At 48.6% G+C, this 26,551-nt stretch overlaps 1 pseudogene; it reads right to left on the bottom strand.

The window, feature by feature from the left end:
• Positions 1 to 19,624, bottom strand: part of LOC147124502 (uncharacterized) — a 453,926-nt pseudogene extending 434,302 nt beyond the window's left edge.
• Between the last annotated feature and the right edge of the window lie 6,927 nt (positions 19,625 to 26,551).

Here is a 26,551-nt window from a genome sequence, read left to right on the forward strand (position 1 = left end):
GTATACAACAGGCACCTTTATTTTCCCTTTTGGGTATATTTTCTGCCCCGTATATGTTTTCAAGATAATGGATGTGTCTTTCAAAGGTATATGCGGAAATAGCCGCTCGTAATCCCGTCGACTTGTGACGGTTAGGGCTGATCCTGTATCTAGCTCCATTTTAACTGGGGACCCCGCTATCGTGAGGGTAACCCAAATGGTCTGGTAATCTTCTTTGGCAATTACATTATGTAATTTGAGAGAGCTTAGTCTCTTGTTTCCGGAGTTGCTATTGCTCTTCTGGTCTTTGGAGCTACTGTCCGTCATCATTTGTACCTTTCTGTACTTTTCCTTATTGATTTTTTTTCTGTCAGTGGATTTTTTGTTTCCAGATCGGCATACACGTGTAATATGTCCCATCTTTCCGCATTGCCTGCATGCTTTGTCCTTGAACCAGCAGTCCCTCTGGTCATGGGTGGATCTGCCGCAGCGATAACATCTCTCGAAACCCCGTGTCATTTCATGGGTGCCGAAGTCCTGTGGCTTTTGCTGTATCTCTGCAGCTCCTCTTGCTGCTGCTTCGTATGATACAGTCACACTGGAAGCCTTGTCCAGTGTCAAATCTTTCTCAGAAAGTAGCTTTTTTTGTGTTCCTTCACTTAGGAGACCGCAGACGAATTTGTCTCGTAGAGAATCTGCCAGTCCTGTCCCGAATTGGCAGTGTAGGGTATCAACAATCTCCTTAAAATTCTTGTCCATCGGTTTGGCTGGAGTGATTAAGTTTCATAACAGCCCGTATGTCCTTGCGCCCATTAGATTTAGAAGTACCGATGCCTTTTTATCATCTTTTATTTCATTCGCTGTGCAATATTTCTCCACTCTTTCCACATATGTGGTCCAATTCTCTACATTACTATCGAAAGCAGTAATATTGCCAGTCTTAGGCATCCTGGAAAAAAAATGGCGCCTCCCGCGCTTTCCTTTCTTCACCGCAGAAAAAAAAATTGCGCCTCCCGCGCTTTCCCGCCGCTGCCGCTGCTGACAACGCTGTTCTCTGCGTTTTTTTTTTACACAGGTATTTTTAATAGGTGGAGACTCGTTCCCGCCGGACTCTCTGGGACTTTTCCCTCCCTCTGCTTGGTCCGAATGCCGACCTGCTTTGCAGCGCCGGCCGTCTCCCGAGTGCTCCACCCTCCGTCTCTGTTTGCCTCCGCCTTCGCTGCTCGGCCCCGCTGCAGAGCCAGCCGATCGAGCCCCAGCCCGCCGCCCAGGAAGGATTATTGCAGTACCTGCCACCAGCTCGGCTAGCTGGTGAAACCACAGCTTTTCCCTTTCTTTCTTGTTTTTCTTCGACTTTCGTCTGAGGAATCGATCTCCTTGAGGTGCTGCCGAATTGCAGGTAAGTCCGTTTCCAATTCGTCGCCACTGTTGTATCCGTGTGTTAATGAAGACACGGAATGCAGGAGTTGGTTTACAGGTGTTTACTGAACAAAGTCTGGAGGTGAACTAACAGATATAAGACACTATACAGGCTTATATAGCCCGAGTGGCCATTACCGGCATTACAGTACACAGGGGCTCTTAAAGGCACATACACCACACTCACAATAAGAGGGAAAGAGCGAGGACAGGAGGAGGGCCACCCTCAGTAGCCCAGCTCACCCCCTGGGAGGAGGCCGTCCTGGAGATCGTGGGAGTGGAGGATGATGCGCAAGTGGGGGACGGACAGAAGGTGCATCACAGCAAGCTGGTGACAGAATAGTTTTCCATTTCTCTCATTGACATTGCATGAGTCACTGATAATGATTCTGAAGCTCTAACGGACATATGATCATCTGCAATATGCAATGTGCATGTAACCTTGGCATAACATCTCTGACTCTTTCCTATACTCCCCCACAGGACCCCCACAGGACCATCGCAATCACACGTCCCCACTAGCCAGGAGGACGAGCCTGAGCATCCAGACTCCTCAGAGGAAGCTGCAACCTCTGAGGGCGCAGCGTCAGCTGAATTCAGCACACCCAGCACCAGCGCAGACACCCACACCTCGGTGGGACCTTCACGAGATAGAGTAGTGTTGTCAGCCTGGGTATCACAGCTCACAAGTGAGCATCAGCAGATTGTGGAGACAGGGACAGCAGTGGAGAGTCCTAGTCGGAGGGTGCAGGACTCTCCCAGCTTGGCTCAGCTGCATGTCGACCTCTGCCTCTGGGTCCATCCATAAGATCAGCAGTGCTGGAACTCCAGGAACAGATGCAGGAGTCTCTGGCAGGTTTTGTCTCCAGGGTCGCTGCATGTGTGGAGCGAATGGAGGAGTCCATTGCGAACATGAGCAGAGCCTTTGTGAAGTCATTGGCGCATGAACGCGTCACCATGGTAAGGATGGCAACCTCCGTGGAGGTGATAAGTCACCAGAGTACAGAAAACATGGTGAGTGTTCAGAATAGAATGACATCCCTGGAGGAGCGATGGTCATCTATTGAACAGAGAAACCAGACCTTCATGGAAGTCCTTCTGAGTAGGACTGTCAGTGCAGATGCGGGTCCCCATGGCCCCCCTGATGTGCAGCAAGGTGCTCTCAAGCCATTTGCAAGCGCTGAGGGGGACCTGACCCATGAGTGGGAAGTTGGTGGCAGACATCAGGGAAGTGGGTGTTCCTCTCCAAGCGCTCACACTTCCATGCCACTGCAGAGCCCTCAGTCAGAGCCCCACCAGAGCCCACATCCAATTGAGATCGGCATCTCAACCCCTGCACAGCTGCAGGAGCAGCAGACTGTTGGTGAGCCTTCACAGGTTCGCAAACCCAGAGGACGGCCGCCAAAGGTGTCGAGACAGGAGCAGCAAGAAAGTGAGCAAAGGGCCTCCACATCTGCTGAAGCCACAGGGGAAGCACCACGTAGGAGCACGCGTAAGAGAAAGATACTGCACAAATAGTCACAAGGGTAGTCCCTTGGATGAAATTTGATGTTTAATATTAAAAAGCCATCAGATGGTTACTGTAAATAAAAAACCTGATGGCTACTGCTGCAGTTGTGGCGTGTGTCATTTCGCTAATGGGACTTCCACATTGAGGGCTTAGGATTACTTGGTATATGCCTCAGTTGAGGAAGCACTCAGTGAAGGTGGCGAGAGGGGTTTCCCAGGATGTCACACTGGAGATGGGTGTCAGGCTCCAAACTTCCACAGCTGTGGTTATGCCTTCTAAAAGTTCCCCCAGACCTGAGACAACAAAGTCCTGCCACCGGCAAATGATGGCTGATCAAATCTCCTATTTAATGGTTGAGCTGCAGCTGATAGTCAGCAATCCAATTGTGCTACTGCCAGGTTTCACCGTCATGTTTCAGAACAGGCGGGCTTCACGTGGGAAAAAGGTTAAAATCACAAAGGCCTATCAAAATGGCATTATAGACGCAATTTAATGTTTGTTAAAGGCCTCGCAACCTAAAGAACAGATGGTGGGTGGAGAAAGCGCAGGAGATCCAGCAGCTAGCCGACAACCACGACATGCATGGATTCTTTAGCGCAGTCAAGACCCAAGCACCCAAGGCCCTTCCCCACTGCGGGCCAAGAATGGAGAGGTACTCATCAAGGACAGGGAAGCAGTCAGTGCCCGCTGGAAGGAGCACTTCGAAGATCTCCTTAACCACGACTCTGTCTTCGACGCGAGTGTCCTCAACTCCATCCCACAGCATGCTACCCGCCACCATCTCAGCACAACCCCAGCCCGGCATGAGGTTGAGAAGGCCATCCGACAACTGAAGAACAACAAGGCCTCAGAAGCAGATGGAATCCCCGCCGAGGCACTAAAGCATAGCGGAGAAGCACTGCTGGTGCGAATTCATGAACTAATTTCTCTTATCTGGAAGGAGGCGAGCATGCCAGAGGATCTCAGAGATGCCGTAATTGTGACCATCTTCAAGAAAGGTGACAAGCCCGATTGCGGTAATTACAGAGGAGTTTCCCTGCTGTCTGCCACAGGGAAAGTCATCGCAAGAATCCTCCTCAATCACCTTCTCCCAGTGACCGAAGAGCTCCTCCCAGAGTCGCAATGCGGATTCCACCCACTAAGGGGCACAATGGACATGATCTTCACCACACGTCAACTAGAAATGCAGGGAACAGCACCAACCACTGTATATGGCCTTCTTTGATCTCACAAAGGCCTTCGACACTGTCAACCGTGAGGGATTATGGAGTGTCCTCCTCAAATTCGGCTGCCCTCAAAAGTTTGTCACTATCCTCCGCCTGCTTCATGGCGACATGCAAGCCGTGATCCTGACCAACGGTTCCACCACAGACCCAATTCACGTACGAAGCGGGGTCAAGCAAGGCTGTGTCATCGCACCAATGCTCTTCTCAATCTTACATAGAAGATAGGAGCAGGAGTAGGCCATTCGGCCCTTTGAGCCTGCTCCGCCATTTAATGGGATCATGGTTGATCATCCAAATTCAGTACCCTGTCCCTGCCTTCTCCCCATATCCCTTGATCCCTTTAGCCTTAAGAAATATATCCAACTCCTTCTTAAATATATTTAATGAACTGGCCTCCACCGCCCTCTGTGGCAGAAAATTCCACAGGTTCACCACTCTCTGAGTGAAGAAATTCCTCCTCATTTCAGTCCTAAATGGCTTACCCCTTATCCTTAGACTATGACCCCTGGTTCTGGACTCCCCGGCCATCGGAAACATCCTTCCTGCACCTAGTCTGTCCAGGCCTGACAGAATTTTATAGGTTTCAATGAGATTCCCCTCTCATTCTTCTAAACTCCAGTGAGTATAAGCCCAATCGACACAATCTCTCCTCATACGTCGTTCCTGCCATCCCAGGTATCAGCCTGGTGAATCTTCGCTGCACTCCTTCCATGGCAAGAACGTCCTTCCTCAGATAAGGCGACCAAAACTGCACACAATACTCAAGGTGCGGTCTCACCAAAACCCTGTACAACTGCAGCAAGACATCCTTGTTCCTGTACTCGAACCCTCTTGCTACGAAGGCCAACATACCATTTGTCTTTTTAACCGCCTGCTGTACCTGCATGCTTACCTTCAGCGACTGGTGCACAAGAACACCCAGGTCTCTTTGCACTTCCCCTTCTCCCAATCTATTGCCATTCAAATAATAATCTGCCTTCCTGTTTTTGCCACCAAAGTAGATAACCTCACATTTATCCACATTATAGTGCATTTGCCATGTTTCTGTCCAATCACCCAACCTGTCCAAATCGTACTGGAGTTTCACGACATCCTCCTCACAGCATACCCTCCCACCCAGCTTTGTGTCGTCTGCAAATTTGGAGATAGTACATCCAATTCCCTCGTCCAGATCATTAATATATATTGTGAACAGCTGGGGTCCTAGGACCGATCCTTGCGGTACCCCACTAGTCACTGCCTGCCACTCGGAAAACGACCCGTTTATTCCAGCTCTTTGCTTTCTGTCCGCCAACCAGTTCTCTATCCAAGTTAATACCTTGCCCCCAATCCCATGTGCCTTAATTTTGCACGCTAATCTCTTATGCGGGACCTTATCGAAAGCCTTCTGAAAGTCCAAATACACCACATCCACTGGTTCTCCCTTATCTTTTATACCAGTTACATTCTCAAAAAATTCCAGTAGATTAGTCAAGCATGATTTACCTTTTGTAAATCCATGTTGACTTTGTCCAATCCTGTCACTGCTTTCCAAGTGCTCTGCTATTACATCTTTTATAATGGACTCTAGCATTTTCCCCACTACCGATGTCAGGCTTACCGGTCTATAAATCCCCGCTTTTTCTCTACCAACTTTTTTGAATAGTGGGGTAACATTAGCTACTCTCCAATCCATGGGTACTGTTCCAGAGTCTATCGAGTTCTGGAAGATGAGCAGCAATGCATCTACTATTTCTAGGGCCACTTCCTTAAGTACCCTAGGATGTAGATTATCAGGCCCTGGGGATTTATTGGCCCTTCAGTCCCATCAATTTTCCTAACACCATTTCCCTACAAATACTGATTTCTTTCAGTTCCACCCTTTCATCAGACCCTATGTTCCCCGACATCTCTGGGAGGTTATTTGTGTCCTCCTTTGTGAAGACAGAACCAAAATATTTATTTAGTTGGTCTGTCATTTCTTTGTTCCCCATTATAAATTCCCCTGATTCTGACTGCAAGGGACCTACGCTTGACTTCACCAATCTTTTTCTCTTCACATATCTTCCTTGCTGCAATGCTCCATCTCACCCTCAGTAAGCTCCCCACTGGAGTGGAGCTAATTTACAGAACAAACGGGAAACTGTTCAACCTCCGTCGCCTCCAGTCCAGATCCAAGGTTGTCCCATCCTCTGTCATCGAATTACAGTATGCAGACGATGCTTGCGTCTGCGCTCACTCGGAGGTTGAACTCCAAACCATCGTAAACACCTTCACAGAAGCATATGAGAGCATGGGCCTTACACTAAACATCCACAAGACAAAGGTCCTCTACCAACCTGCCCCCGCCACACAGTGCTGCCCCCCAATTATCAAAATCCACGACAAGGCCTTGGACAACGTGGACCACTTTCCATACCTCGGGAGCAACAAGGGCAGACGTCGACGACAAAGTCCAACACCGCCTTCAATGTGCCAGTGCAGCCTTCGGTCGCCTGAGGAAGAGAGTGAAGACCAGGACCTCAAACCCGGCACTAAGCTCATGGTCTCTTCGCCGGGAGCAAGCGGAAGCCAAGCGCAGGCAGCGCAAGGAGCACACGTCAACCCAAGCACCCCAGCCACCCGCCCCTTCAACCACCGTCTGCCCCACCTGTGACAGAGACTGTAGGTCCCGCATTGGACTCATCAGCCACCTGAGAACTCATTTTTATATGTGAAAGCAAGTCATCCTCGGTTCCGAGGGACTGCCTAAGAAGGAGAAGAAGAAGAACGGCCTATCCCGCCTCTTGGAGTCAGGACGGAGACGGGACCAGTAGACACAATTTAATGAAAATTGCTTGGAGTTGGGATGGAGGCGGGGTTGGGCCCGCCCGCCAGTTTTTGCAATTTTAACCCCCCACACGCCTCCAATCCCACCTCAATGGCCTGATGAAAATCGAGCCCATAGAATCTATACTCCACCTGCCCACTCACTTGACCTGTCTATATCCCTTTGCAGGCTCTTTGTGTCCTCCTCAAAGCTTACTTTCCCACCTAGCTTTGTATCGTCAGCAAATTTGGAACATGTCAAGGAGCATGGAGGAGTCCAGCACCAACTTGGCACAAAGCTTTGCACAGACCATGGAGCCCATCCTTTCCACCATGGAACTCACCTTGTAGGGGGTTTTTTCCTGCTCTCTTGCCCGTTCTGGCCTCCTGCCAGGCTTCGTGCAAGAATTACCCTTGAGTGGTTCGACCCACTCCCCCTACGGTTCTAGACCTTGGACTTAGATGCAGAGAACAGTAGTGCAGAGAAAAGGACTCAATAGACCAGGCTGAATAGCATGAAATGGATGCTTTTATTTTTAAACAGTTTGAAGCATTACAAAATACATGTCATAGGCACAGATTAAAGTAACTACAATCATGCACAAATTTATGAACTTGACTCTATGGAAATGGGGAACACACGGCACGTCGTAAAAGGGGAAACACATTACGATTTCCCTTAACTCCCTCCCCTATATCTAAACTAAGTTTCGACCTGGGGAACCTGGGATCATGCTCACCACTCTCGAAATCGCGAGAAAGGGGGTTCGCAGCCTTTTGGCACCGCTTTCCGTCGTCACGTGGATTTGGAAACTTCTGGCGCAGTCGATATTCTCTCTCTCTCGAAGCGGTGGGGTAGACACAGCCTCGATGAGCGCTCGTTAAGGTTGAGATCCACTAATTCGATTTGGGTTCATGGAGCAGACCCAGATGCAGGCTATGCACATGGGAGAATCTTGTGGCCTAGATCGCCAGTCCTCCAGAGGGTTTCTTCTCCGTCGGCCTGGGTCGTCGATGATCTCCCGACCCCAGTACCCGGGCCACCCTCGTCGTCTTCTCGTCGTGGCCGAGCCTTGTTTGGCTGAACACCGGCCACGTTGTCCCTTTTCCGAAACCGTCCGTCTTTAAAAAGACGAAAACGTTTTCATCGATCTGCCGAAGTGGAAGAGGCGCCGATCCGGGCACCGTCCGCCCTTTGTTCGTTCCTCGTAGAAGAAAGTTCTTGAAGAAATGGAAGCCTGAAGTCGCCCAACAAGAAACCGTAGCAGTGAAGAAGTAACTTAGATGGACTTTCAATCCATAGTTATACTCTTTTGGGACAGTCTTATCTCCCGCCAAATCATAGTCCTGTCTTTGTATTAATTTTGGCGGGCAGAGATCTCTGCAGGGGCGCTTTGTCTTGTAACGGAGCCGGTGATAACTTAAACTGGCCTTCCTGGCCGATAATGTCTGTTAATGTCCTTTGCATTGTCACCGCGGCTCGGTTCGCATATTGATCGGTCCGGAGATTTTCCTTGATGGCTGCTAAACGGTTTTTCCTTTGTACAATAAATGGGTATGAGTGATTTTGCATTGTCCGCCCATATCTTGATGGGCCCCATCCTGTACTTGTAATCCATTGAATATGTATGCTGTTCCTCTGAGTTTCGGTTCCCAGATACTGGCTTTCGCGGGCTCACTGTCTTCAATCCACAAGCCTGTCTGGCTTGCAGTAACAGAAATAAAATGGTTCAGAAACTGATCACGGGGCCTGGCAGCCATTTTGTATGCCCTTTTATCAAAGGTTTTTCTGTGCAAGCTTACGTTGGTCAATAAACAGTCTTATTTTATCCAGTTTTCTTGCGTGATTTTTGCTGAAAATTTTCGAATCTTACAACCTCTGTCTTGTTTTGCGCATTTTGTACAAAAATAATAAATTGCAGGACAACGGAGTATTACAGTTTAAACTCTTTTATGAAGCATCAGGTCTGTGATTTCAATCATACAGCACAGTGGGGACAAGATGGAGTTAAGACCCCATACGGATGCCTGCAGGCCAATGACAACTCAGCATGTGATCACATGTGAATATAATAGGTATTCCTTACAGATGCTTGCGGGCCAATGATAATTCAATATGCAAATGTTACATCCCCTTTCTTTTAAAAAAAAATGTTATGCATTACTTTTAAACCTTTCTTCTACCTAATGTTCTTGGTAGCATAAACATATAAGTAAACTCAGCATTTAACTAGCACTGAAAACATCTCAACGTTTCATTAACGATGTACAGTTTTTTTTTAGGGCAGCGATCCGCCTACACCCTTTGACAGTTCATAAGTCAAGGATAACTCTAGGCTTGACCTCTCGTACCGACCTTGTGTGGTATGGAGCTGAGCATGCTCCTGAATCGGTCAACAAATCAGGTTCAGGTTTAGGTTCAGGTAAGTATGATGTGTTTTGTGTATTGCTCTGTTCATCACACTCTGTTGAACTGATCCTCTTGTCGGAATGACGGTGTTGTTCCTTGGTGTTCAGGAGGTGCCTGCGATTGCGGCGGTACACCTGTCCTTCTGGGGTGCGGACGTGATACGATCGCTCAGTGTCAGCTGGCTGGATGACAACTGCTGGCTTCCAGTTGTCATGCTCCTGGATTCTGACAGATTCTCCATTGTGCAGCGGCGGCAGTAGTCTAGCTGACCTGTCATAGTATCTCTTTTGGTGTTGCTGTCTCTGTACACGTTTTGCATGCACTTGCTTGCAACTGACGACCTCTGGCTGCAGCTGCTGGTTGGTGCTTGGAAGGATTGAGCGAAGTCTGCGGCTCATCAACAGCTGTGCTGGTGACTTGAAGTTGTCAATCGGAGTATCTGTTGATTTGTGACAGTTCGTCTCTATGGTTCCAGAATTCAGATATGCTCTGAGGGCATTTCCTCCTTTCCTCAGGCCATCCTTCTGTATGACTTTGCTCAGCAGTCTGAGTTGTGCATCTTTCTCTGTTCCTGCTCGGATCTCCTTCAGTTTTGAGTCACTCACAGGTAAGCTGTTGTACACCATGTGCACCTGCACATCCATGCCTTCACTGAGGCTGCTGTCCTGGTAGCTAAGAGACTTTCTGGAGAGCGTGTCTGCGACAGGAATGTCTTTGCCTGGACGGTGAATGATTGTGAAGTCGTACTTCTGTAGCTGAAGGATCATTCTCTGTAGCCTTGGTGGGGCTGCGGCTTGTGGTTTCCTCATGATTGACTCGAGGGGCTTGTGGTCGGATTCCACAATGACTTGTCAGCCATAGAAGTGGTGGAAACGCTTACATCCAAACAGAATTGCATGTAGCTCTTTCTCGATTTGAGCATAGTTGATTTCACTGTCTGTGAGAGATCTGGAAACATAGCCAATGGGCTTTCCTTCTTGAAGTAATACTGCGCCTAGTCCGTACTTTGACGCATCCACTTGTAGTCTGAGCACTTTGTTGGGGTCAAAGTGGGCAAGAACTGGCCCTGGTTCTCTGGTGATTAGGTCTTTCATTTTCTGAAATGCTGTGTCGTGTTGCTTGTCCCACAGGAACTCATTGGATTGTTTGAGCAACTGATGCATGGGTGCATTGATTTCGGAGAGGCTCGGGGCAAACTTGGCTAAGTAGTTAACCATGCCTAGTACTGTCTCTAGCTCTGCGCGGTTCTTCGGCAGCTCCATCTTCTTGATGGCGGAGATTTTCTCTGGATCCGGCTTAATGCCATCAGTTGAGAGGCGATGCCCGAAATAACTGATCTCGGTGGATCCGATTATGCTTTTCTCGGGGTTGAGCTGGATGCCTTTCTCCCGTGATCTTTGTAGAATCGCACGGAGGTTCCTGTCATGTTCCTCTCTATTCCTGCCATAGATGAGGATGTCATCTGCGATTGCGATGACTCCGTCAAGGCCTTCATAGGTTTCGTCGATCTTCCGCTGGAATTCATCCTGAGCTGAGATAAGACCAAATGGTAAACACAGAAATCGGTAGCGTCCAAATGGTGTGTTGAACGTTGTTAGCTTAGATGACTCTTCCGTGAGCTTGCTAGTCCAGTATCCTGATCATGCATCCATTACACTGAAGTAACGTGCTCCCACTAGCTTGGGTGTGATGTCATCTAGCGTTGGTAGAGGGTAGTGAGGGCGTTTGATAGCCTTGTTCAAAGCTCTGGGGTTGAGACAGACTCTGAGCTTGCCTGTACGTGGTTTCTCAACCACTACTAACGCGTTGACCCACTCTGTCGGTTCTGTTTCCCGGACGATGATTTCTGTATTCTCCATGCTCTGCAGCTCCTCCTTCAGGCGACTACGTAGAGCAAGGGGTATCCTTCTCGGTGGGCAAACCACAGGGGTTGCTGCTAGGTCAAGGTGAATAGTGCATTCACCTGGGAATAGTCCGATTCCTTTGAAAACGTCAGCAAACTCCTCCATGACTGTCTGCTTCTCAACTGGTGCTGTCAATGATAGCACTAGCTTGACGAGGTCCATGTCTAAACATGCCTTTAGACCTAGCACTGGAGGTGCTCGAGTGTCAACAATGTAAAAGTCCAACATCATGTCACTTTCTTTGTACTTGCATTTCATCACGCATGTGCCTTTTACAATGAGCTGCTCACCGCCATAGCTGGTCAGTCTGCGTGAGGTGGGCTGTAGCTCACACTCATCCTTCAACCTGTGATACTCACTCAGAGGAATTACATTAACCTGAGCTCCAGTGTCTAGTTTAAACTTAAGCTCTTTGCCCTGTTTTCCTATCTCAATATCGGCAAAGGCTTGCTCAGTCTCTGAAATCTGTTTTTTCTGTGACACAGAATCAATAAACAGTTCCTCTGCATTTGGCTCCCTATCTGGCATGTGGCCCTCACTCACTGTGTGTACTGTTATTCCAAAAACAGTCCTGCAAACTTTAGCAAAGTGGTTCCGTTTACCACATTTAGCACATTGCCTTCCTTTGGCAGGGCAATGCTCCTTTTCTCCATGCATCTTGTTTCCACAATATCCACAGTTTTTGAAGCGTTTTATGTCTGTGTCGCTCATTTTTAGAACTCTCTGTTCTTTCTGTTCTGAAACACGCTCTCTGGGCGGTGCTCTTTGGTGTGTGTCTATTAACTGCATGCACTGTCTGTTCACTCAAGCTGCTCTTGGCGCCAGTTACGGTTTTCAACTGTGTTTGGGCTATCTCGTGCGATCTAGCTATGTCCATAGCTTTGTCCAGCGTTAGCCCGGACCCAACATTCAAAAGTTTCTCTCTCACTTTAGCTGAATGTATTCCAAACACGATGAGGTCTCTGACCATCTCATCTTTATCTTCTGCATATTCACAGTCTTTTACCAGCAGTTTTAACTCAGTCATGAACTGTTCAAACGACTCACTAGCTCCTTGTACTTCCTCCTGAAACTTGTACCTAGCGAATATCGTATTTGTCTTGGGGCATCACATATGCTTCAAAACGGTCAAAATAACTTTTCAGTACCTTTGCTTCATCCACGGTGAGAGACCATGTGTTAAAAATGTCTCTCCCCTTTTCTCCGATTCACAGGAGTAGATAGCTGCATCTTTCTTCCTCCCCTTTGCTTTTCAACGGACCCGAGAATATCAACTGCACGTGTTGCTTGAACTTGCGCCATTCTCTATGTAAGTTCAAAGATTCCCAATTCATTCGAGGGAAGGGAGCTCCAACGATGTCCATTTCAGATCCCTGTTCTGACACCATGTCTTGTTTTGCACACTTTGTACAAACATAATAAATTGCAGGATAACGGAGTATTACAGTTTAAACTCTTTTATGAAGCATCAGGTCTGTGATTTCAATCATACAGCACAGTGGGGACAAGATGGAGTTAAGACCCCATACAGATGCCTGCAGGCCAATGACAACTCAGCATGTGATCACATGTGAATATAATAGGTATTCCTTACAGATGCCTGCGGGCCAATGATAATTCAATCTGCAAATGTTACATCGCAAGCGGAAGCCAAGCGCAGGCAGCGCAAGGAGCGCACGTCAACCCAAGCACCCCACCCACCCGTCCCTTCAACCACCGTCTGCCCCACCTGTGACAGAGACTGTAGGTCCCGCATTGGACTCATCAGTCACCTGAGAACTCATTTTTAATGTGGAAGTAAGTCATCCTCGGTTCCGAGGGACTGCCTAAGAAGGAGAAGAAGAAGAACGGCCTATCCCGCCTCTTGGAGTCGGGATGGAGACGGGACCAGTAGACACAACTTAATGAAAATTGCTTGGAGGTGGGATGGAGGCGGGGTTGGGCCCGCCCGCCAGTTTTTGCAATTTTAACCCCCCACAAGCCTCCAATCCTGCCTCAACGGCCCGATGAAAATCGAGCCCATAGAATCTATACTCCACCTGTCCACTCACTTGACCTGCCTATATCCCTTTGCAGGCTCTTTGTGTCCTCCTCAAAGCTTACTTTCCCACCTAGCTTTGTATCGTCAGCAAACTTGGAACATGTCAAGGAGCATGGAGAAGTCCAGCACCAACTTGGCACAAAGCTTTGCACAGACCATGGACCCCATCCTTTCCACCATGCAACAGGTGGTCACCTCCATCAGTTCACCTGTGGAATCCATCATGATGCAGCATCTGATGGGCGATGGCACAGCTTCCATTGCAGCACAACCAGCTTCCATGAAAGGGTGGTAGAAGCAGATTCAATAATAACATTCGAAAGGGAATTGGAAAATACTTGAAGGGGAAAAATGTGCATGCCTATGGGGGAAGGGCAGAGAAATGGAACTAATTGGACAGCTTTCCCAGAGCCAGCAGAGGCATGATGGGCCAAATGGCCTCCTTCTGTGCTGTATCATTCTATGATTCTATGGTAAGAAGGATGGACAGGACAGAAACCCAAAAAGCATAAGCTACTCCACTTCTGTAGTCCTGGAGGAACATATAAACGCAATGGCCTAGAAAGTCAGTATTGCCACGTTTGGGCTGCTACAGTCGAGCGTGCGCTAAATTTAGCGCCTGGCGCAACTTAGCACCACCTTCACCGAAATTGAGTTGCATCGCCCCAAGAGGTTGCTGCAGCGCTAAAGCAGGCGGTGCAAGACTATCCTAAGGCGCTAAGCCAGCGAGCCGAGGCACTACCACCGAGGGCAGGCGCAGCGCAGGTGCGGCGAGTTAGCGATTGCAGGCAGACACGCTGGCGCTGGTCACCTCTTAAAGGGGGAGGGTCGATTTGGCTTGCAGCCACGCCCTGCACATTGGAGCCCTGATTCTAGGCCTGGACAGACCTGCTGCGACATCATTACACCCACGACCATGGAGAAGGCCAGGGAGCGAGCGCAGCGCTTCAGTGAGGGGGCCCTGAAGGTTCTGGTTGGCGCAGTGGAGCGCCGGCGACCTATCCTCTTTCCTGACAGTGGCAGGAGGCCGCTGCCCAGCGAATATAGAAAAGCTTGGAGGGAGGTGGCACACAGAGTGACCTCCAGCAGCATGGTCCCTAGGACACCAACGCAATGCAGGAAGAAGTTCAACGACCTCACTCGGGTTGTCAGGGTGAGTACCCTTTCCAGTGTCCTCTTCATCCCTGCATGTGCACCTCACTTTATGGCCAAAGGGTCCTGAAAGCACCAATGCCCAGCCCTCATCCAACACCTATGGGATTCTCATGAAAATCACATGCACATTCACCACTTTACACACTGTCAGGGCTATTCTACCTTGGGAGGCAGTGCATCCAAGATCAGGGCTTGAAACTGTCAGGGCTATTCCACCATGGGAGACAATGCAGGCAAGATCAGGGCTTGAAACTGTCAGGGCTATTCCACCATGGGAGGCAGTGCAGGCAATATCAGGGCTTCACACTGTCAGGGCTATTCCACCATGGAAGGCAGTGCAGGCAAGATCAGGGCTTCACACTGTCAGGGCTATTCCACCATGGGAGGCAGTGCAGGCAAGATCAGGGCTTGACACTGTACTCAGAGCCTGTCCTTTCTCTTGCAGGGCAAGCTGGCCCACAATAGGAGGCAGCAGCAACAGACCGGGGGAGGCCATCCTGAACGTAAAGACCTCAGCGAGCTGGAGCAGCGAGTGGAGCGGATTATGGCAGGCCGGCTGATTGGCCCCGTCGCCACTGGAGATGCCTACCCCGTTCTGGACAGCAATGGTAAGGTCATCACCTTTTTGACCTCTCTCTTTCCACTTGTGCCTCACACCAGCATCCTTTGCCACTATCGAACCAATGCAGTGCATTGCAGCACTCATGCCTCCCTCGCTGCCGCCCTGTCCTCACACTAAAGCAACTCTTGTAGCTGCCTCCTTTCAGATGCTGATTCGCCAGGAGAGGAGGCGGGCCCTCAAGCTGGCACTGTGAGTGAATCGGAATGTGAGGAGGAGGAAGAGGAAGCCGGAACATCAGTGCCACCCTCAGCCGAGGCAGCCCATGGCCATGATGGGGACAGGTCTTCCCTGGAGGGGAGCAGGGGGGAAGGGTCTGAGGAGGGTGAAGCTCCGGGGCCCAGCGGGCTGCAGCAACGCGGGAGGGGTAGGGAAGCTCGGCGGCCTTCTCCCCGGAGGGTGAGTTCGGCCTTCAGTCCTGCTACAGTGAGCGCAGAGGAGGTGCGGCTCCTTGGTGAAATGGGCGCTCAGGCGGAGCGCAGGCACACTGAGCTCATGGCTGCAGTGGCAAGGATGCCTGACTCCATAGAGTCACTGGCAAGGAGTGTACAGGAATTCGGGGCAGCACAGGCAAGGAGTCTGCTGGACTTCGGTGCATCACAGGCAGCTTCCAGCCAAGTGCTTAGTCATGCCATGCAGTCATTGGCTGGTCTGATGCAGACACAGATCAGGGCCACACGAGCACTAACTGCTGCCACCCTCGCTGGTTCGGCCAGGATTCGCCGGGGCCCTCGCAGCGCCGCAGCAGGCCAGCGGTCTGTGCTTCAGCAGATTGCTGCGCATACTTCAGTGCTGGCCCGTGCGAGTGCCAGTGTCTCGTCTGACCAGGGAGTGCCTGTGCTCTGTTAGGTTGGCAGCATTCCTGCAGCCAACACTGTCACTCCTCCACTGCAGCTGCCACCACCCGTAGGACAGACTGCTGCCGCCCAAGCAGAGTTGGAGCAGTCAGCAGCCGGGCCCTCCAGGCCCAGAGCTGGTCCAGGCCGTCCCCCAAGGGCATCTGCCAACTCACTATCTGACCCTCAGCAGCCTTCCCCCAGCCTTGCTGCAGCCACTGGGGTCCCATTGCGGAGGAGCTGCAGGGTGGGAATGGGCCAATCTCACAAGCGAGGCAGATCACCCTCGCAGGCCAAAAAGTATGAGGTGTGGCAAAATGTTGTGTTTCTTTTTTGTGAAGGCCAAGGATCATGGTCATTTTTGTTTAACTCTTTTGTTCATTGTCTCCAGGTTGTGAGAGCCAGTTATGTGTCTGACTGTTTTTTGGGGGGTTTCTCTGTATTTGTTTGTCATGCGGGAAGGGCACAGAGTTTGTTAAATAAATAATTCTCTTTATTCAGATTGTGCATGTTTGCACTTTGAACTATTTTTGTTGCCTGACCGGCTCAGGGTTTGCGGAGCGGCTCCATTCATGTTCTTTCAATGGCACAAGCCATTCCCTGAGAGGGGGCCTAGAACCGACTTGCAATAAGCCGCTGACGGATGGCCCTTGCACTTTGTGCCTCCCTCCCATCTTGGTGCTCCTCCTCCTCCTCCTCCTCCTCCTCTGGTGGTCCTCCAATGTCTGCTGGCAGTGGCTGAGTCCTGAGGATTGCCAGGTTGTGCAGCATGCAGCACACTACAATGAAATGGGAGACTCGCCCAGGCGAGTACTGTAGGGCTCCCCCAGAATGGCCCAGACAGCGGAACCGTTGATTTAGCACGCCAATCGTGTGCTCAATGATGTTCCTGGTCGCTTGATGGCTGTCATTGTATCGCTCTTCAGCAGGGGTGGTGGGCGCATGGAGCGGGGTCATCAGCCAGGTGCACAAAGGATAGCCCTCCTGGGTGAGCCGGGGCTTTGAAAATGTCTGCCACAGAAGTCTGGCGCAGGATGAAGGCATCGTGGCTGCTGCCTGGAAAGCGGGCATTGACAGCTAGTATGAGCTGCCTGTGGTCACACACCAACTGCACGTTCAACAAATGGTACCCCTTCCGGTTGCGGTAATCCTCGGCATTCTCTAGAGGTGTCCGCAAAACCACATGCGTGCAGTCAATGGCACCCTGGACCATGGGGAAGCCCACTATTCTTGCAAATCCCATTGCACGCTCTTGCTGCTTGTCCAGGGTCATGGGGAAGGAAATGTACTGACGTCTCCTTTTGAAGAGGACATTCGTGACCTGGCGGATGCAGCAATGCACCGCGAACTTGGAGACATTGGCAATGTCCCCAGTAGCGGATTGGAAAGAGCCGGTGGCATAGAAGTTCAGAGCCACTGTCACCTTCACTGCCACCGACAGAGACGTCCTGTTCCTCAGCTGAGGCTGCAGATCTCTCTGAAGCAGGTGGCAGATCTCAGTGACCACCTCCCTTCTGAATCGAAGCCTCCAAATGCACTGTTCCTCAGACATGTTGAGGGAGGAGAACTGCTGGCGGTATACCCTGGGAGGGTAAGGCCTCCTGCGCTGACGCCTGTTGGCCCTCCTCCATCTGGCCATGATTGGCACTCTCTCTCGGCGTCTCTGAGCCCTCTCAATGCAATGGAAAAACCCAATGTTTCCACCCATTGCAGCCCCCATTATATGTGGCCACTCAAGGCTATGGCACTGAAAAATCAATCCAACTACAAAGCTCTGGGCTGAAGCCAGAAGTACCTGTGCGAGCGCTGAGTCAAAGCAGAAAGCTCTCTCCCTTTGTCTCTCTGCAAATCTCTCTCTCTCTCACACAGGAGTGGTCCAAAATGGCTACCACAAAGAATGCAGGAAGAGTCCCCTTTAAATAGCCCCCCCCCCCCAGCCTCACAGCAACTGGGAACCGTTCCACTCAACCAATCGCTGCGAGCGCCAGGCGGAAAGAAAAGGGGCGCCACTGAAGTTCCGGTTCGGGCGCACCAAGGGCGTTGCACCATGAAATTATGTCAGGATCTGCGCACGCAGCTGAGCGGGCGTTGCGGTTTTGCGCCGCCGCTAATTCTTCACTCAAGTTCCCGAGAGACGCAGATCGTGCTGCACCCGGGCGCTAGCCGCTTCGCGCCCCACTTATCGTCCTCTGAAGGCGCTAGCGGCTGGTGCTACCAACTGAATTTCTAGGCCAATAACTTTAAAACATGCAAAATTTAACTTCATTGAAAAATATTAAATTGAAACAACTACTGTGCATACATTCGTTTCAAGTACCGAACAGAAGAACTCACCTTAAGTTTTCCAACTCATATTTCAACTGTTCTCTTCTTTCAGTTTCTAGTTAACAGAATGAAAGCAAAGATGTATCTTAGTATGAAACAGTGGCCTAGAAATTGGGTTTTGGCTTAGCCAGGGCTTTAGCGCCGGAAGTTAGTGCCGGCGCTAAGTCCCCCTGCGCGCGCCAAAAATTCAGCAGGGCCGCGCCCAAACGGCTGCCGGCGCTACTGAAGGGTCTTTGCGGCGGTAAATCGGCGCTAACTGCCATTTCGCGCCGCAATTCCGGCGCTGCGGCACCCGATGCGGTGCGGCAGGCTCGGGAAGTGCAGGCCTCCTCCTTCCGTTAAGGAGGAGCTGCCTGCACCCGGCCGCGGCCCGCGCAAATCTGTCTAAAAATGAGCCCGGCACCTCGGACAAGTGCCGGGCTTGCATCTGTTCCGGGGGGTGGGGGGGAGAAGTCCGGGGAGGGAGCTGCGGGCAGGCGGCCGGCGGGAAAGCGGCCGGCCGCTGCGGGGCCTTTAATGCGCCGGCGCAAACTCATGCAAGACTCTGTTGCCAGAGTCTTAGTTGCGGCTGCCACGGGCGAGGCGGCCGCAACTGAATTTCGGCGCTAGGGCCCGTCGGCATGGCAACCGGGACGCTGCGCACACCGATGACGTCATCGGTGCCGGCGCAGCACTACCGGTGCAACGCCGATTTAGGGCCCCAGGGAATTTTTAAACTGGCCATAACTCTGGCGCTACTCCCTCTAGCGCCTCAAAAGCGGCGCTAAGGCAACTGAATTTCTAGGCCATAATAATTGTATGTATTAATTACATGTGCCACACATGCCCCTGTTCAATTTTTATTTTTAACAAGCCTCAACATTTCCCCATAACAGTGGTGTGAACAGAACAAACCTAAAGCACATAATTGGTCATGATGCAGGGAAAAATATAGTTGTAAAATTCAACCTCTTTAAATCACAAACAGGATGTTCTCATATCCTGATTTATCAAATATAACTGGGGTCAGAGCAGCTCCTAAATATATCTTTGAAAACCAATTTAATTTCACAAAAATATGAAGACATTTTATATGGATTCCTGCATTAATTTTTTCATCAAGTAACACTAAAAGACCTGTAAGTCAATGTCTGCGATTGTAGGCTTTCTAGGCTGAAGTTGTATTTGGGTGTTGCTCCTCAGATTTCAAGAATGATGCGCAGTGGCAGTTGGAGCTCATGGAAAGACCACTGCCTGGATAAACACTTACGCACCGAAAATATGTTTTAAAAATATATATTTTAAAATTGAAACTATATACACAATTTCAGTAGATATGATTGACATGGAATCCAGGGTGGGCAATATTATTTTACTGATGTCATTCCTTGAAATTATACTTCCAGAATGATATTCAAAGAAGAGTGTGGACATGTAGTCTGCATTTCAGAGTCATTGAAAAAATTTAATGTACTATATACTGTGAAATGTATTAGTCTGATCGGAGGATGCATTTTAATCTATTTTAGAAATAAGTAAGTTGATGATGCTTGGTATTTCACAGTGTATTAAAAATAAAATTGAACACAGGTTTATTTTTAGATCCTAACAGTTGTCTGCAAAAGTTAACAAAGCTGCCTAAACAATTTAAAATAATACATCTATTTAGGACTACCCAAAATTGTCATTTTTTGAAAGCATAAGAGTAAGCAAAACAATGCTTTTGCACTCTTGTGAAAAATGTAGTTGTATAGTGCATTCTTAATAGTTCTGAAATGTAACCAATTAATTAACTCCAATCTATGGTAATTATGGTAACCAAATTTTAAAATGATAGATATAAATGGTGATAAATCTATTATCATTAAACTTAGCAGTGTGGGGACAATATGGTGCAATATTATAGTTGATTTATGCCCAATGCATTACCGGCACCCGGCTACCGACCATAGAGCACATATACCAGAAACGCTGTCTACGGAGGTCACGGTCCATCATCAAAGACCCTACCCACCCCAGCCACAGTCTGTTCGCCCTCCTGCCATCTGGGAGACGCTACAGGTGCATTCGCACCCGTACGACCAGATTTAGGAACAGCTTCTTTCCTAGGGCTGTCATCCTACTGAACTCCACAAATAAACTCTAAAACCTGCACATCTACCAATGCACTTTATTATGGTTATATTTATGTTAATATACTACAAGCCAAATGTATGTTGAATGTTTAAATGTCTTAATCCAAATGTACACTCTCGGGAGCCGCAAGCCTACATTTCGTTGTACTGCACTTGTGCACTAACAATGACAATAAAAGTTGATTTGATTTGATTTTTTTGATTTGATTTGATTTGACTGTTCATATGAAGGTCTACCGAACCTCTTTAAACAAAACAAACTGAAACATAAGAAAGAGTCCAAAAGCAGCCTTGGGTATGATTTCCCTCCTTGTTGTGTGTAGCCATGTGCCTTGAAAGCACACTATCAAGTAATAAGAAAGAGAGAACTTTCATGTCCTTAGGACGTCCCAAAACGCTTCACAACCAATGGATTTTTGAAGTGCAGACACTGTTAAGTAAACAAGGCTTCTAATTTGCACACAGCAAAATCCCACAAATAAAACATGAATGAGTAATCGGATAATTTGGTGGTGTTGATGGTTGAGAGAGAACGGTGGCCAGGACATCGCAATACCCTGCACTTCTTCAAATAGTGCAAGGGATATTTGTTATTAAGCCTCACACTGCCATGGTGGGAATTAAACTCGTGTCGCAGTAAGAAGCTTGGAATTTAACATTCTTAGTTCAGGCCCTACCCAATATATTTACTGTTGCAGATATCTACAGACTTATGTAAAATCATCAATCAAAAAAAGCTTGTCAACCCAAAAAACATGTTTTTATTCTTAACAATTCTTATGCAAATTAATGGAGGAGCTTCGGGTAAGCGCTGGAGGAGGGGAACTTTTGAATTAAAATTTATAAATAAATTAAGATTTTTAAAAAGTCAGTTAGTCATTGTTAAGATTGTAGTGTACAGATTAGGGTTTTAACATAAAACACTTCGATCAGTCTTTTGGGAGTGCTGAAATTGTAAATTTAATGCAAGGTTTGCAGATATTTTTGGGAGTTTGGCAGCAGGTGGTATCAGTGGGGAAACCAATTGCGTCGAGGAAGCGAGAAGAACATCAGCAGTAATGTAATAAAACAAATTACTTTCTCTATGTGAAATAATAAATTCAAAGGATTACTTAAGTTGTGAGCCAGACTGTATGGAATATTGAATGCCCGGAGGGGTGGGGTGGGGGGGAGGAGCCTTTGAAGCCCCTGGAGAGGGAAGGGTGTATTTATTTTAGCTGATTTGGAGCAAAATCCCAAGGTAACCCATAATGATGGTGGTCACTACATCATAAAAATACATTTATTTAGTATATATTTATGGTAATTTGGCAGAAACAGTAAAATAATGCTATAATTCAAACCAAGAAACCTAGTTTGCTCCATTATACAATTTCTGCAAAATCTCAACTCAATGAATGTGTATAGTTAAATAAACTATTACAACTATGTATTTTAATGCTGCAGAGCCCCTCTGGACTTTACACTCCCTGTGAAGCCATGCTACTTGTAAAGAGTAATGTGTAGTGTATGTACCCGTCTACCTTTAAGGGAACTATTGAATGTAACCGTTCACCTTTAAGAGAACTACTTTAGGTGTGGCACTACTTGTTTCGCTTCTGTATACTGTAATACCGACAGTGACCACACCAGTATATAAGTGTTGTGGCAGGATAACTAGGGCAGATTCGCCCTGACCTTCGAATAGTAAAGACCTGTTTGTTTGTTACTCCTGAAGTCTGTGTCATTATTAACTGTACAACCCACAGACTTTACAGTGGCGACGAGTCCGATCGTACCCTGCGGCAAGACTACCAAAGCAACGAAGAGCGTCGAAGAGAGGCAACCGCCCTCGTCCTGCTGCTGAAAGAAAACACGAGGCTGCAGCAGGAGGAAGGAGGAAGACTTTAGCAACAAAAGCTTCCATTAGCAACAGGCACTGACTACCCTTCTACCACGGTGCGGAGTGAGCCGATCAGCTGGAAACAAGGCGGCCGCGGAGACTGTGAGTAGGGGAAGGTGTAGAGAATATCCGGAGGATAAGGGCTGTGCACTCGACCACGGTCGAGGGGGAACGGAGCCGGTCAGAAAGTCGGGTCCAACGGCGTCGTGAGACAGTCGGACCTCGATCGGCGGGAAAAGCCGGGCAGCGACCGCAGCCACGAAGCGCTGAGACTGGGAGTAGGCGCGGGAAGAGAAACCCAGCTGCAGCCGGGGAGGGAAACACCGGTCTGCGAGAGGGCTGGGAGGCGAACAGGAACCGTGCGGGTGGGAGAGAGAGACAGAGCCGAGCAAGGGGAGAGAGACTGCGCGAGAGCCAGTCCAGCGGCTGAGCTGTTCTCCACCAACGGGGTACCCAGAGCCGGTGGAACCGAACGTGCGGGAGAGAGAGCGACAGAGCCGGGTACAGAGAGAGAGACTGCGCGAGAGCCAGTCCAGCGGCTGAACTGTCCTCCGTTAACGGGGTGTACCCAGCGCCGGTAGAGCCGTGCGGGCGGGAGGAAAAGACAGAGCCGAGTAAGGGGAGCTGTGTGGAAGCCAGCCCAGCGGCTGAACCTGTCCGCTGTGGGGGAAGCGTACCCCTTCCACCGGGAAGAAACGCGGGAAGCCGCCATTAGGCGGAGAAGACGACAGAAGCGGGAAACCGCCATTGAAGTGGGCGGGGCGAGAAGGAAAGAGCGGGAAACCGCCATTTTCGCGGGAAACCCGCCATCTTAGAAATAAACAAATAAATAAGGATATTTAAAGAAATACTTGTGTTGTACCCAAGGAAAGGAAGATGCCTAAGCGGGCGGACATCAACGAGTTCAATTCGGAGATAGAAGACTGGGCCACGTACGTAGAACGTATTGAGATACATTGTAAGGCTAACAAAATAGCTAAGGATGAAAAAGCTTTAACCTTACTTAACATGATGGGTGCGAAAACATTCGGGTTGTTGAAGCATCTTCTCTCACCAGCTAAACCGGCAGATCAGACTTTCGATGATATGGTAGCAGTGCTGAAGGATCACTTGAACCCCACACCGTTGATGCTGGCTGAACGATTCAAATTCTACGCAAGAACGCAGAGGAAAGACGAAAGCAATGCGGAGTAGTTGGTCGAACTGCGTAGGCTAGCGAAATACTGCCAGTTCGGAGGGAATCTGACAGAGGCACTGCGTGACAAGTTCGTATGCGGATTGTCCAAAGAAGGAACGCAGAAGTGACTACTGGAAGAAAATGACCTCATACTGGACAGGGCTGTCCTCATAGCTGCATCGCACGAAGCCGCAGCAAAAGGAACGGCGGAAATGCAGCTAAAGGCGGCGGCACTAAGGGTGGACCAAATTACTTCGAGCACAATAAAATGCTACCGTTGTGGGAAGACAACACACGACCAGAATCAATGCTGGTTTAAGAACCAAGAATGTAGGAAATGTGGCAAACTGGGTCACATCGCTAAGGTATGCCGGTCAGGGAAGAAGACCAACAACCAAAGGAAGCCACCACAAGAAAAGTACAACAAGGGACACAAGGTGGCTGAGAAGAGTTCAGACGAACAGAATTCAGACTCAGACCCAAACAGCCAGGAGCTGGGTAGTCTGAGAATTCACAATGTGAGTAAGGAAGCTGACCTACAAACTATCTGGGTCATACTAAAAATAGCTGGAGTCCAAGTAAGAATGGAGTTGGACACTGGATCAGCTCTATCAGTCATAAATCGAAGGGACTACCACCGGCTATTCTCTCACATACCCTTAAGAAATACCAAGTTCGTATTGCAGACATACACGGGGCATAAGGTATACCCCATGGGGAAGATAAGAGTCAAGGTGAGAGATAGGGGTAAAGAACACCCAAGAATGAACTTGTACGTATTATCTGAGGGGGGACCACCACTTCTAGGACGGGAGTGGATCAAGAGAATAGACATGGAATGGCACTATCTAAAAGCCATAATGAGTGAGGACTCGGTGCAAGCTATCAACTCAGATTCTGAAACGGATGACGATAAGACCAACGCAAATATGGAAGACAAGGCTAAAATGGACTTGCCGTCTATGGTGGAGAAAACGAAGACATGCATAAAGGCTTATGCTACCGAGAAGAATAAAGCTTCAGAGTAGAACTTCAGTTTGACAGAGAATTCTGAGCCTGTTCAAGTTAAGGACTTATCCACGATGGAAGAACACCAAACTCGGACTCAAACTTATTTCAAAGTACGACAACAATTAGAACAGTTGAGTTACCGTCTCGTACAAGAGATGAAAACAATGGAAAAGTTCTGGGACACCGAATGGGAGAACCTGGAAAGACAGCAGAGGCAGCTAGCTCAAGCAAAGAGCGTCCATAGAGCCATTGTGACAAATTACCGATCACATCTCCCTTATGATGTTCAGGAGTTAGAATATTTGCATGATCTAGAGATACAGCATAAAGGCAAACCACACTACACTGAGGATTTTGTTCTGCAATTGGAGACGGAGCTAGTGCAGGCAAGATTAAGAGAAGCTGAATCGCAGTGTGCACTTAAAGAGATGCAGAAAAAAATCTTGGACATGGAAAAGAGAAACGCTTCTTTACCTGATGTGAATAATGTGGCCATGTTGCAAGAGGAGCTTATAGGGGCGAAACTGAAAGAAGCTAAGCAAAGGATGTTGGAACTTGAAACACAGAACCAAATCAGCAGTAACCAGCTATGTCGAGCAGAGAAAGAGTGCTATGGTCTACATGAGAGGGTGCAATATCTCTCAGCCCAGAATAAGGGACTACTCACTCAGTTAAATGAAAGTAAACAGAAAATGGCTGAGATAGACTGCAAGAATAAAGAAGATTTGATGGCAGTGAGACTTCGAGAGGCAGATAGCATAGCAGCCTTGGCTGAACTCCAACAGGAAATTGCGAAAGAAGCAAATGAAGAGGAATCTTCAGGAAGCCAGGATGTTATTCCAGTTCTTCTCTACGACTCCTTACAAGCAGAGTGTGAGAAGTCGAAAGAACAGTATGGACAGGCCCAGGCTACAATTCTGGAGGGGGTTAACTCGGCAACCTCCGGAAAGCTAGTTTCAGTAGAAGCATATGAACAACTAAAGGTTGAACATGAGCAAGAAGTCCAAAGGCTGCAGGAAATTCTTGATGAGCTCAAGGCCAAGACAGACTCATCGGTAGAAGTTCCATCCATAGATGAGAAATTAGAGGTGAAAAACATGGCAGAACATGAAAGACAGGATGTCCAAGAACTCATAAAAATATTGAAGGAAACCCAAGACAAATATGAGGCGGCAATGACCGAGGTTCAACAACTTGAAGAACAGATTCAACTGGGAATCCTTTCAGTGGAAGAAAAGGAAACTGTAAGAAACTCAGAGACTGTAAGAATGGTCCCTGAACAGGAACTAGAGAGCGTCAGGGCGCAACTTTTCCGAGCGCTGAAAGCCAAAGTACAAGAGGAACAGAAGGTGGAAGCATTGGAGGTAAAGGTGGATGAAATGGAGAAGACTCTGATCCACCGTGTTCCCAGGGAAGAGTTAACGGTCAGCCAACTCCTTCATATGCTGAAGGACAAGACTCTGCAAGGGGAACAATCTGAACACGAGCTTCAATCTTCAGGGGGAAGGAGTTCGGAGCTCTCAAAAGTCACGGAGATAGCTGAGGTGGCAACACAGATTTTACAAGGATGCCAAAAGTACGTTGAATCACGTCAAGGTGAACAGAAGAATGTGGAAACAGTTACTTCAGTAGAAGGATTAAATAGCCTGATAACGCAATTCCCGATGGAAGGGAAGGTATTGAACTCACAAATGAGGTCCGTCGTGAAGGAATGGCAGATAACCCAGGAAGAGCGGGATGAATATGAATGCATGAAGAAGTCTTTTCAAGAAAGATGTCTAGGGAAGAAACCACCGTCAGCTAACGTCCAGATGGGTGAGGAGGAAGAAGAAGGCTCTCTCGCTGGCCTAACTCAGGACGAACCCGAATATTACCATGACCTGTTGAGTGACACTGAATATTACGAGGATGTGGTCTGCCCAGTTTGTGATGAAAACTCCCAAAGTGCTGAACTCCGGATGAAGCACTTAAGGTCTAAGGAACATAGAGAGTTGGTGGCGCTACAACTGGCAGCCGAGAAAGGAGCTCCGAGAGTTTCAAAAAGGCAGAAAAGAAAAAGAAGAAGCAGAAGATAATAACTGTCTAAAATAGTATCACTTCTACCATCTCAGGCGGGACACTACGAAAGGAGCTAAATTAGTTGAAAAACCGGAAAT

The sequence above is a fragment of the Somniosus microcephalus genome, chromosome 1, assembly GCF_052327205.1.
Source record: "Somniosus microcephalus isolate GS21.2 chromosome 1, FLI_Smic_1.0, whole genome shotgun sequence".
Taxonomy (NCBI): domain Eukaryota; kingdom Metazoa; phylum Chordata; class Chondrichthyes; order Squaliformes; family Somniosidae; genus Somniosus; species Somniosus microcephalus.